The following is a 12,078-nucleotide window of genomic DNA, read 5'->3' as shown; positions in this document are numbered from 1 at the left end:
TCGCCTACAAAAAAGCTACCATCTTTGCCCATATAAGGAGTTACGGTATCTGACGATTTTTCCTATGGGAAATTAACATGGGGATTTGGAATTATCACACCTGTTAAACTCTCGCGGGGATGACAAAATCGGAAATTCAGGTGTTTTCCTGAACACACTTTTGTCCTCTGCCTTCGAGAGGAATCTGTGATCTCCGGTACGCGAAGGCGGCAGACTTTGATTTTCGCTACCCCAGAGCTAACTTGCAATGCAACTTGCCATTAAGATAGTTAGCCAGTTAGCTCTGGGGTAGCAAAAATGAAAGTGTGCCGACTTCACGTACCGGAGATCAAAGTATGCACAAGAAGGCAGAGGACAAAAGTGTGTTCAGGAAAACGTCTTTATTTAAGACTATATCGTCCCCGCGAAAGTTTAACAGGTGCGTTAATTCAAAATCCCCATGTTATTTTCCCATAGGAAAAATCGCCAGATACCGAATCTCAAAGATGGCAGCTTTTTTGTAGGCGAACTTCAGAGGTCTATAGCAGGCCTCAGGTGCTCAAAGCTCAGGTGTATTCAGGAAGAGAGAGAGAGAGGCCCAGGTAAATCCCCACCCCTCTATATAGACACTGTTCCTCCCCTGGGTCCTAGTGCCATACCCATTACCTTCCCTGTCACATCAGTGAAATTAAATTGAATTGAATTGACACTGAAAATGCAGTCTCATACACGCGACGGAGCCATTATACAAATTGGTAGTTTAGACCCCCCAGACTATTTCTGTTAAGCACTGCCTTCATTGTCCACCTACAAACCTTCCTATTATGTCAATATGTACCTGATTTAATTTATTATTGTTGTTGTATTACTGTTTATAAATAAAGGTTGAATGAATGAATGAATGAAATCAATGAATGAAATCAATCAATCAATCAATCAATGTCAACAAGCCTTATCAGAATTCACATTTTGTACTGGTTTAGTTCAAGTTAGTTAAGTAAGTTTGTAAATGCTTTCACTCACCTATTCATTTCATTTTGACTGGCCTGAGAGCCTATTGCTTTGGCCCAATCAACCACTCGTTTTTGTAAAACTGAGGACTTGGCACCAACTTCTTTCATCCTCTCATGCATCTTCTCCCACACTCGTGGTACCCCCAGAAAACTTGTTGGCTGTACTTCTCGTAGAGTCTCCACTAAAGAGCCCTCGGGATCAAGACAAGATGACAGTAAAATTTGCTGCAATTTTCTTTCAAGGATTCTAATGTTTATGACTAAAATGAACAAACAAACCTTCAGAGCATCTGGCTGAGCAAAACTGGTTGTTGCTGCAAAGCGCATAGTAATCCATATGTCGTTGACCTGAGCGGCCACATGACTGAGGGGCAGGTAACTGACAACCTCTTCCTCAGACATCTTCAAATTAGTCATGGTTCCTACAGCATTAGCAATCCATGTGATCTACATGAATGTTTCAACAAAAGACAAGAGTAGAGCATAAAGCTTGGCTCTGCCTTTGGAATAAGAACAGCTCTGCCATCGTAATTACATTAGGCATGGGGTTCATTCTAGGCCAAACACTACAGTAGCAGTCAATAACGTAATAATGGACAATAACATAACAACCAATCGCGTAATAATTTTAATGTAATAACTTAATACATTATTGACTGATTATTATGTTATCGGCTGGGTTAAAAAAAAAGCTTTGCAACTGCAGCTAATGTAATAATCACCTTATTAGAGGCTAAGCTGCTTCCATAATGTTTCTACCTTTTCTTTCTATTGTTATTATTATTACTATTATTATTATCCATCTTTACATAGACAGAATATTTTGGATTGAAAAACGAGTGCAGTCTGTTTGGATGGGGCACGTTCTATTCCGGCCAGGAGCTCTCAACCGCTTTAGAATCTTTAATCAGAATATCCATTGTTGCCTGCTTTTCCCTGAGAAGATACAGCAGTCAATCTGAATGACCATACATGGCTGTTCATTCAGAATAGGTGCGGACTACACCACCTCCTTCATTCTGGTTAAAATTATGATAGGATCAGGAATTTTCATTCCGATTGAGGTGTTTATATGAACAATTTTTATTCCAATTGAGCCGTTATTCCGTTTCTAATCGGAATAAAAGTGTCCATGTAAATGTGGGTTATGGCAGCCAATAGAACTGTCTGGTAAACATTTTGAAATTGGGCCAGAGGTGGTAAAAGTACACACTTTCCATACTTCAGTAAAAGTGTAAGTGGTGATTCAACTTCTTTACTCAACTAAAGGTAACAGACGCTCTAAAATGTAGGCCTACTTAAAGTATAAAAGTAATGAGTATCCTTGTCTTTTTGAAAGACTATTTTACAATTTCTTTACAGTGTTATCCGTGTTGCAGTCCAGTTGTTTTTATCAAGTGGACTGCAGCCTACCAGTGGTGGAAGAAGTACTGTAACTCAATACTTAAGTACAAACAAGAGAAATATTTTCTGTAGTAAAAGTAGAAGTACCGGACTGACAACCAAGTAAAAGTAAAAAAGTAATGTACTTAAGTAAAAGAACTTGCATAATGATTTATTCTTTTAATGTCTATTCTGATCATTTTTTAAAAAGGTATTTGTTAGATATTCCATGAGAGGAGGGAAGATACATTTTAGTGATTTTCTAGGACTTTTCAGATCTGGGGTTATTACCTAACAGTAGGCCTAAAATTAATTATAACTGGTCTACACTTCTCCCAATGAAAAAAAAGCGTAAAATCCAACCTTTAATACAAGTGCATTTATTTAGAAGGAAAAAAATCCCACATTAAGAAATAATTATTCTTCATAAAATCACCTGTTCCACAATTATTGGCACCCCTAACAATTCCTAGGAAATAAATGTAATTAAAGTATTTCTGTCATTTCTGTCATTTCTACAGTAGTTTACAAAGTCAATCAGAGTATGTACTGAACATTTAATTAGTAATTCTTAACATCCTGTTTCCCTGGGCTATCAATATGACGTGACACAGAGGCCATTTCTCTTCAACATGGGAAAGACAAAGGAACACACTGTTCAAGTAAGGCAGATGTGTGTCGACCTTCACAACTAAGGCAATGGCTATAGAGAATGGGAACGGAAGTTAGCGGCGCAGTGCATTCTGGGACAAAAAGGGCGTTTTCCTCCATTAGGTGAGGCCGCGGCGCGAATTATAAACAAGAAACCTATGGAAACCTATGATATTTCGAACAAGATCGGCTAGCCAAAACAGTAACACTAGATGTAAACATTTAGGCTACTATGCTAAAAACTAGTAGTAGAAGTAGTAATGGACCGTACAGAGACAAGCTCCTGCCAGACGCGAGGAAACGTTATATAGAAAAGATATCTTTGATCGGTAACATGGATCCCTATGACAGACCGTCTGAAGAGTGGACGTGAGACCCTGAAAGTAATACAAAGACACTCCGTTGTTGATTTTTTTTACCTGACGATCGTGGGCACGGACGTTACATCCAACAACACAACAGGTTCGTCCCATGATGTGTGAAAAACAGTGTTAGAAACAGCGAGTTAGCAATGTTTTACGATGTTTACAATGGTACAGCATTGGCAGCAGCGTACAAGTGGCCTCACGTATGTATCCCAGACGCCACCGCGGCGCAACCGCGAAATGTCCGCGACGTCACATTCCCATTCTCTATAAGAAAATAGCCACTCGCACACCTGCCCATATCTATGGTCAGAGGAATCGTTAAGAAGTTTAAAACAACTGGAACAGTGGTAAACAAGCCTGGGAGAGGATGCATGTTTATTTTGCCACCACGCACAGTGAGGAGGATGGTAAGAGAAATAAAAAAATCTCCAAAACTCACTGTTACAGAAGTGGGTCTGGCGTAACAAAAAGATGAGTATGCAGAACAGCACCTCATGCCCACTGTGAAGTATGGGGGAGGATCGGTGATGCTGTGGGCCTGTTTATCTTCCAAAGGGCCTGGGAACCTTGTTAGGGTGCATGGCATCATGAATGCTTTGAAATACCAGGACATTTTAAATCAAAATCTGGTGGCCTCTACCCGAAAGCTGAAGATGGATCGTCACTGGGTCTTTCAGCAAGATAATGACCCTAAACATATGGCCAAGTCTACACAGAAATGGTTCACCAGACACTGTATCAAGCTCCTACCATGGCCATCTCAGTTCCCAGACCTCAACCCCATTGAAAACCTGTGTGGTGAGTTGAAGAGGAGAGTGCAGAGGAGAGAACCCAGGTCGTTGGATGATTTGGAGATTTTGTGCAAAGAGGAATGGTCGAAGATCCCTCTTTCTGTTTTCTCTAATCTTGTGAAACATTATAAGACAAGATTAGGTGCTGTTTTATTAGCAAAAGGGGGTTGTACAAAGCATTTACATCAGGGGTGCCAATAATTGTGGCACACATGATTTGATGTAAAATAATTATTTCTTAATGTGGGATTTTTTTTCCTTCTAAATAAATGCACTTGTATTAAAGGTTGGTTTTTACGCTTTTTTTCATTGTGGTCCTGCATTATTTGGAAAAAAAATGAATTTATCAGAAGCTAAAGAACACATCTTAACCAGGGGTGCCAATAATTGTGGAGGGCGCTGTAGGCCTATACTTGTTTGTGACTTCCGAGCAGTTTTTGTGAGTGCTATTTTGTTAATATTTGGGAAACCGGGGCTGCTACCGCACAGCCAAGGCTGGTTCCACGAGGGTATATAGCCTGCCACTAAAAACAGTCTTATACGCTCCACAGTACAATACCCTCAGCAAGTCAATTTGCCAGACTATCAATGTAAACATGTTAGAAATAAAACTACAGCCTAAGCACACTGGCAGAATAGGCCAAGTAGAAAAATGACACATTTTTAAGATGGAAAAGCAAACAAAGAGTATGATTTTGCATCTGTACACATTCTTATAAAGCACTCAAATTTACTATGTTTCCATTATCATCTGTTCTGAATGTAATCTGTGAATTGCCCTAAAAATGCTCACATTATCATGACTCAGCATGACACCCTTTGGGTTTCCTGTGGTCCCGGAGGTGTAAATAAGAGTGCAGCATTCATTTGGTGCCTGCTTTTTAATCACATCATCCAGATCCCCATCCGGCACCTCCTCACCCAACTTCATAAACTCTGTCCACTGAGAAAACAGCAAGATGTTTAAATGCTGTGAAATGCTGTATGAAATGTTTTATAACACCCTCTTATTGTATTCAAACTTACCGTGTACACGTTTGGAAGCTTCTTTTCTAGATCACCTTTGTATTGAACAATGGCTTTCAAATGCGGCAGTTGATCTTTCACCTAATAGGGCAAAAAAAGCAGATACAATATACAGATAATAATGATTTATTAAGATTTCTGTCGACCAGGTATGTATTTGCATTAATCCCCGTGTCATGTTAGGCAATCTGTTGCACGGAACCTGGCTGTGTCTTCATACACACCTCTACAAATTAACTTAGCCTAAATTAGCAAAAGGGAGACAGACTTAAGGCAGAGGAAGGGGCCAGTCAAAGGAACTCTGAATGTTTCAGCATTAACCAAGAGATTTTGGACAATTCATGCTCCCAACTTTGTGGGATGTTTGGGGATGGTCACTTCCTCTTCCAACATGACTATGTACCAGAGCACCAAGCAAGGTCCATACATAAATGGATGACAGAGTTTGGTGTGGATGAACTTGGCTCCCTGAGTCCCTGATCTCAACCCAATAGAACACATTTGAGATGAATTAGAGCACAGACTGAGAGCCAGTCTCCTCGTCCAATATCAGTGTGTAACCCCACAAATAAGCATCTGGAAGAATGGTAAAAAAAATCCCATAAACACACTCCTAAACCAACTCCAGAAGGGTTGTAATAGCTGCAAAGGGTGGACAGACGTCATATTAAGCCCTATGGATTAAGAATAGGATGTGACTGAAATGTGTGACCGTGTGTGACTGTGTGGACAAATGAAAGTGCAATCAATTTGTGGATGTAATTAAATATTTACCTGAAGAACTTTGATGAGCTGCTTCTGGTTTTCTACCACCAGTACATTAGCTTCACAGTTGTTAGCCACATACTGACATGCTTCAGGAGTGTTGGTGGTATAAATTCCTGTGGCAAGGCCCCTTTTCACCCAAATGAAAATGTTATTACAGTATTTGCCAATTTGTGGATAACAAATGTACATTTTTGTTTTGGACAAAATGACATCAATCGGTGCAGTTCTGAGTAAGACCAGTAGGTAGGCTAGCATAGACCTCTAAAGTTCGCCTACAAAAATGCCACCATCTTTGCCCAAATAAGGAGATCCGGTATCTTGAGATTTTTTCTATGGGAAAATAACAGTATTTTGAATTTTCGCACCTGTTAAACACTCACGGGGACGAAGAAATTGGACATGTAGACGTTTTGCGCAACAAAGTTTTGTCCTCTGCCTTCAAGTGGATACTGTGATCTTCGGTAGGTGAGCATGGCACACTTTGGTCTTTGCTACCCCAGAGCTAACTTACAATGCAACTTGACATAGGCTTGACATTAGCTTCAATTAACACCCGGAACTCCTTATATGGGCAAAGATGGCAGCTTTGGATCCTATTTGTAGGCGAACTTCAGAGGTCTGCAGTAGCCTGAAAAGTTGTTGGTTCAAAGATTGCTAAGGCGGAGCAAGATACTTTGTCATAGTTTGTGTCTATGGCCGCAAAATGGGGATCGCTTCCTCTGCATCTGGAGGCCTGTCAGTGACATATTCATGGGTATCATCAGGTCCATTTCCACAGATGTATAAAATCAAGCACCTTGATTATCAACGCAATTGCTATCAATTGCTTGATTAAAGAGGAACTATGCAGGATTGGCTATTTCATCTCTGGTTTCGGTTTCGTTTTTCGTTTTCGCTCGTTTTATGCTTGCATTTTCTCTGCAGAGCTTCCCCGACAGCTTTAGCGTGTATATTTATACATGTATAGGCTATATTTAAATATATAAATTGCAAGCGTGGTTCTTCGTCTCAGACTTCCAGATGTAAACAAGGAGCGATCGTCTCCTGCAGAAAGTTGCATAGAGTCTCTTTAATACATCTGTGGAAAGGGTGAATTGATAATGTTCCAAAATAATCTTGCCGCTCTTTCACACCTTCTAATAACATTTACTAATTCTAATATGGAAAATAACACACACAAAGCATGTATACTTTCAAGGAATTGAATAAAAACACCAATAGAATAATAGAAATATGTCACTGCTCTCATGAAGTTACCCCAGCGCCACCTGATCATTGTTTGTTTACATAGCAGGATTTGGTTCAGCTGGCCGGCGAATATGTTGTCAAGGTAGAGTGTACATAGCAACTGGCCAACAGCTGAATAAATAACAGGGTGCGCTTGATATAAAGTTGATTTTCTCCAGACAGGAATGCTCAAAAATGCTAAAAATGTATCTGAAATGGTCAGAAGGGTCTGAGGGTCATGAGTCCGTGCCCAAATTCACATTCTTAACTCTAGAGAACCAAGATTTTATATGTGGTGAAATTCTGATCTATGCCCATAGACTGATCTGCATAAAGGAGGATTTTTTTGGCGATTTGGGTTCCAGGAAGTGGCTTCTGATGAAGTACCTTGGCTCTGCCTTAACTTATCTTTGGTTCAATTCAGTGCTTCAACCGTTGTGCCCTTAAGGCACTTAACCTCAAGTTAATTCCAGGGACAATGTAATCCCTTGTTATTCATATAGGGGGGGAATTCTCCCATGCGCGTAAGGGTGCGTAAGTCCAAAAAAAACGCGCATTTCCCTCTAAGCGGATTCTGCCATCCACTTAAGTCGGCTATTTACGCGTGGTAGAGAGAGTTGCGCGTTTTGGGTGGAGCAACCCCAAAATCTGGGCGTTTCTTATATATACAACTCTTGCGCGCATTCTGCCATGGCTTAAGCACTTTTCCCGCTTGCGCACTCTGGAGGGCTGGAAGAAGGTCGAGCGCCACTACAAGGTGAAACAGCATATTGCTCATGTCGACAGAAGGCCTAGTTCTAAATACATGTAGGCAACACGGAATTTACAAATTGACATTACAGTATCAAATGTGATGCTTATACGCTGATACAGCTTCATGTTTTCCGCATTACAGTGTCACACGGTGCCATATTGCGCCATTACCTTCACTGGCTTCATAGGCTACATTGTTAAATAGTGAAAATCCCGTTATAATCACCCACTTTCTGTATTGGATCTTACCGATTATGTATCTTCAGTTTTAACTTGACGAGAAGTCATTATCCCATAGCATACTTCGTTCGACTCTGTCCGTTTCTTTCCAACTTCACGATGCTATGGGATTATGACTTCATGTCAAGTTAAAGCTGAAGATACATAATCGGTAAGATCCAATACTGAAAGTGGGTGATTATAACGGGATTTTCACTATTTAACAATGTAGCCTATGAAGCCAGTGAAGGTAATGACGCGATATATCCCTGCTGGAAAAAACAGCCTGACCAGCTAAAGGTGGTTTGCTGGTTGACCAGCTTGTTAACCAGCTTATTTGACCACCCTATGATGGTTGACCAGCTAGACCAGCAAAACTCTCGCGAAAACACACCTTCAGCTGGTTTACCCAGCTTACGATGGTCATTCAGCTGGTTTTGATTGTCGTACCACCTCAAGCTGGTCATTTTAGTTGGTGTTGCTGGTCTACATTGCTGGTTTTTACTGGCCATGCCAGCTTATGTTGGTCATTCTAGAAAACCAGCTTGACCATCTTTGTCAAGCTTGACAGGCTGGTCACCAGCATGACCATCTCAAACCAGCTGTATCCCAAACGACAGGCTGGTCACACCAGCACGACCAGCTTCCTCAGATGGTCATGCCAGCATGTCTAGCTGGTGGCCTAACCAGCTACACCAGCAAAGACCAGCAATAGCTGGAAGAAAACCAGCAAAGACCAGCTAAAACCAACTAAAACCAGCTACCAGCCTAAGCTGGTTTCTTGCTGTTTTTTTCAGCAGGGATGCCACTGTGTGACACTGTAATGCGGAAAACATGAAGCTGTATCAGCTTATAAGCATCACATTTGATACTGTAATGTCAATTTGTAAATTCCGTGTTGCCTACATGTATTTAGAACTAGACTAAGAATTTGTGATCAAGACAAGGTTTTTGAAAATAAATCTAAAGAAACAATGTCAAGATTTGTAGAATGGGGATATAAGAACACTACTCTCCAAAAAGCCTACTAGAGCTAAGCACACTGACAGAACATCACTACTGAAAAGAAATAGGGAGAAACAGACAAAAGACAGATCAATATTTGTCACTACATGTAGGTACAGTACAGAGGCTGAACAAATTAAACAAATCATAAGAAAGAACTGGGGTATTATTGAGAGTGACGATCTTTTAAGCCAGTTTTTTCCTGATCCACCTCTGGTAAGCTTTAGAAGATGTCCTACTCTACAAGATAAACTGGTCCACAGTTATCTAAAACCAGATTCCCAACAAACATGGTTGACCCCCAACCCAGGGGTTGTTATAAATGCCACCACTGCAATCATTGTACAAATGTTGTGCAAACCAAAAGGATGTTGTCTCCCAAAAACATTTTACGATCAATCACTTCATGTAAAACTACTTTTGTTATCTATAGATTAGAGTGTCCTATGTGCAAAGTGGTATATGTCAGAAGAACTAAACAACGCCTACAAGACAGACTGGCTGAACACAATATGCAATTCGCATAGGCAACATGAATTACCCAATGGCAAGACACTTCATGGAATACCATAACAGTGACCCGTCCACTTTACAGGTTTGTGAGATTGAAAATGGAATGTTCGGGCAGTCAACAAAGGGTTAATGTGACCAAGCCGCTACAACAAAGGCTTTTTAACTTTTGTTTTGTGAGAGTGCCTTGGAGTTCCTCTTGCTTTTTCAATACAAATGCATTGCTTTGCTAGCATAATAAAAATAAGACACACAAGGATAACAGTGCATTGCATGTACATCATTGCAATAATTTCTTCATGTCAACAAATGTATGAATATATTTTATTAAAGTTGCAGTCAGCGATTGTGCAGGAAGTCATGTTTGTTTGTGTTTATATTTAAATGTATTAGCACATACTTTTATCTAAAAGAATGTACGTTATATTATCACCCCTACCTTCAATATTCTGAGAAACTCCAGGCAGAGTTTCATTTTCACGCAGAGCCTGGCCTGCACACAGACTGCTATTTTTGAATGAGCTGCTAGTGGTAGTGAGGAGATGATTGCTGAATGTGACAAAAATGTTATGGGCTTGACATCGTATACAATCGCTGACTGCACTATTAATGAAATGTAACACTTGTAACTCCCAATTCTATATACAGTGCCAAGAAAAAGTGTTCTTCCCCCTTAAATTGAATCTTTGCAATAATTTCCAAAAATCCCCTTGCTTATTTTGCATTATATATTTTGAATGAATTAAAATTACTTTGTATAAAATGTACTTTCACTACAAAAAAGGGATTTTAGCAGAAAGGCTTACCCTGCCATGATGCAACCAATGTCAGCAATAAACCACTCAGGGGAGTTGAACCCTAAAATTCCTACGCCATGGTAACGTTCTAGCCCCAACTGGTAGAGGGGGGGACAAAAATCATAATTAATGTACACCCAATTACTGTTGACCTACATATCTTTTTGTAGACTGTGTTCATGGTGTAGGTCTACAAACTTTGCGAAGAAAGAAGAGATGTAACTCAAGCTCCATGACAAGTTTCCTGTTGCTGAAGTGTGTGTAAAGCAGTTACGTTTGTGTACAGTAGGCCTATGTCACTGGACAAAAATATCGTGAGCTGAGAATTATAAGGTTCTATCTCCATTTTGGTCGAAATTGAGTTTTTGACATCATCTGATCCATTAGGTGCTTATTGATGCCTGTGTGGTGTTATGTTCTTATAATTCTAAGCTCACGATATGTTGTTTTGTCATGCTCAAATGACTACATTGAAAATTACATTGACACATCATATTCAAACATCTGTGAAATAATATGTAACAGGCATATTACAGGTTACATATCAAGTGACCAAAGACTAACGACCAAATCCCATACAACCATTTCTATTTTGTCTATACTTTAATGACAACACATTTCAAATAATGTGTTTTGCATTACACAGAAAGCAAAATCACTCACTTTGATGAAGCTCTTGGCAGCAGACCTGCACTGAAGCAGGTATTCGTTATAAGTCATAGTCATCCATTTTCCATCTTCTTTCCACTTCAACGCAGGCTTATTTCCGTGGCAATCCACCGACCTCTGAAACATCTGATGGATAGTTATTGGTGTCTCAGAACCAGGGCCTGATTCAGACATGCGAAGTTTTACAGGCTTATGCTTTTCTGTACTCCAGAAGAGCTCTGCTGGCTTCAGGGAGACATTGTGTTGTTGGTATATTGGTATTGGCTCTCCTTCAGAACCAGGGCAACAAGATCCACAAGTACGCGACATTGATTCCTCAGGTTAGTCAAGTGTTTTGATCTCCGTTATTAATGTGTTATGTGCGTTGGCTCAGGCGTAAAGCATTTCTTCTCCCACTTCTGTGCATGGACACACACAACACAAATGTGAGAGCTGCTTCCGATTTCAAAGAAGGAACCTCTCAGATTACTGCCAAGACAAAGCCTATGGAATGTCATGATCCACCCACCAGTCAGGTGTCTAGATCATCAACACAGATCAACACACACAAAAGATAATGTAAAAATGAGAAGAATTCAAACAAGTTAAACTTCCTCATGTTAGATCTATCTGTCTGAATCGAGGACATGGCACAGTCAAAACAAGAACAGAATCTATCTAAAAAAAAGTACTCCAATAGCAAATAAGTTATTTCTACTTCTTGCAGATTCTAACCTGTTTCTCCACGGAACAGCTATATTGACGGCAAAACCCTGAATTATATAATGTCACATATTAAATAATCTCAATTTCTCGGTTAGCGGTTTATTTATTTATCCTACAGATCTATGCTTGATTCCGATTTCTCTCGCACACCAAGCTCAGTTTGAGGCTGCGCAGTACAACATGTAAAACTGGTCCTACGGGGTCCATTTCTAGG

General features: G+C 40.1%; 1 pseudogene; it reads right to left on the bottom strand.

The window, feature by feature from the left end:
- LOC134089322 (long-chain-fatty-acid--CoA ligase ACSBG2-like) overlaps nt 1-11,633 on the bottom strand; it is a 34,434-nt pseudogene extending 22,801 nt beyond the window's left edge.
- Between the last annotated feature and the right edge of the window lie 445 nt (nt 11,634-12,078).

This window comes from Sardina pilchardus, chromosome 8, assembly GCF_963854185.1.
Source record: "Sardina pilchardus chromosome 8, fSarPil1.1, whole genome shotgun sequence".
Taxonomy (NCBI): domain Eukaryota; kingdom Metazoa; phylum Chordata; class Actinopteri; order Clupeiformes; family Clupeidae; genus Sardina; species Sardina pilchardus.
The sequence above is the reverse complement of the archived record's forward strand: the minus strand, read 5'-3'. Positions and strand labels throughout refer to the sequence as shown.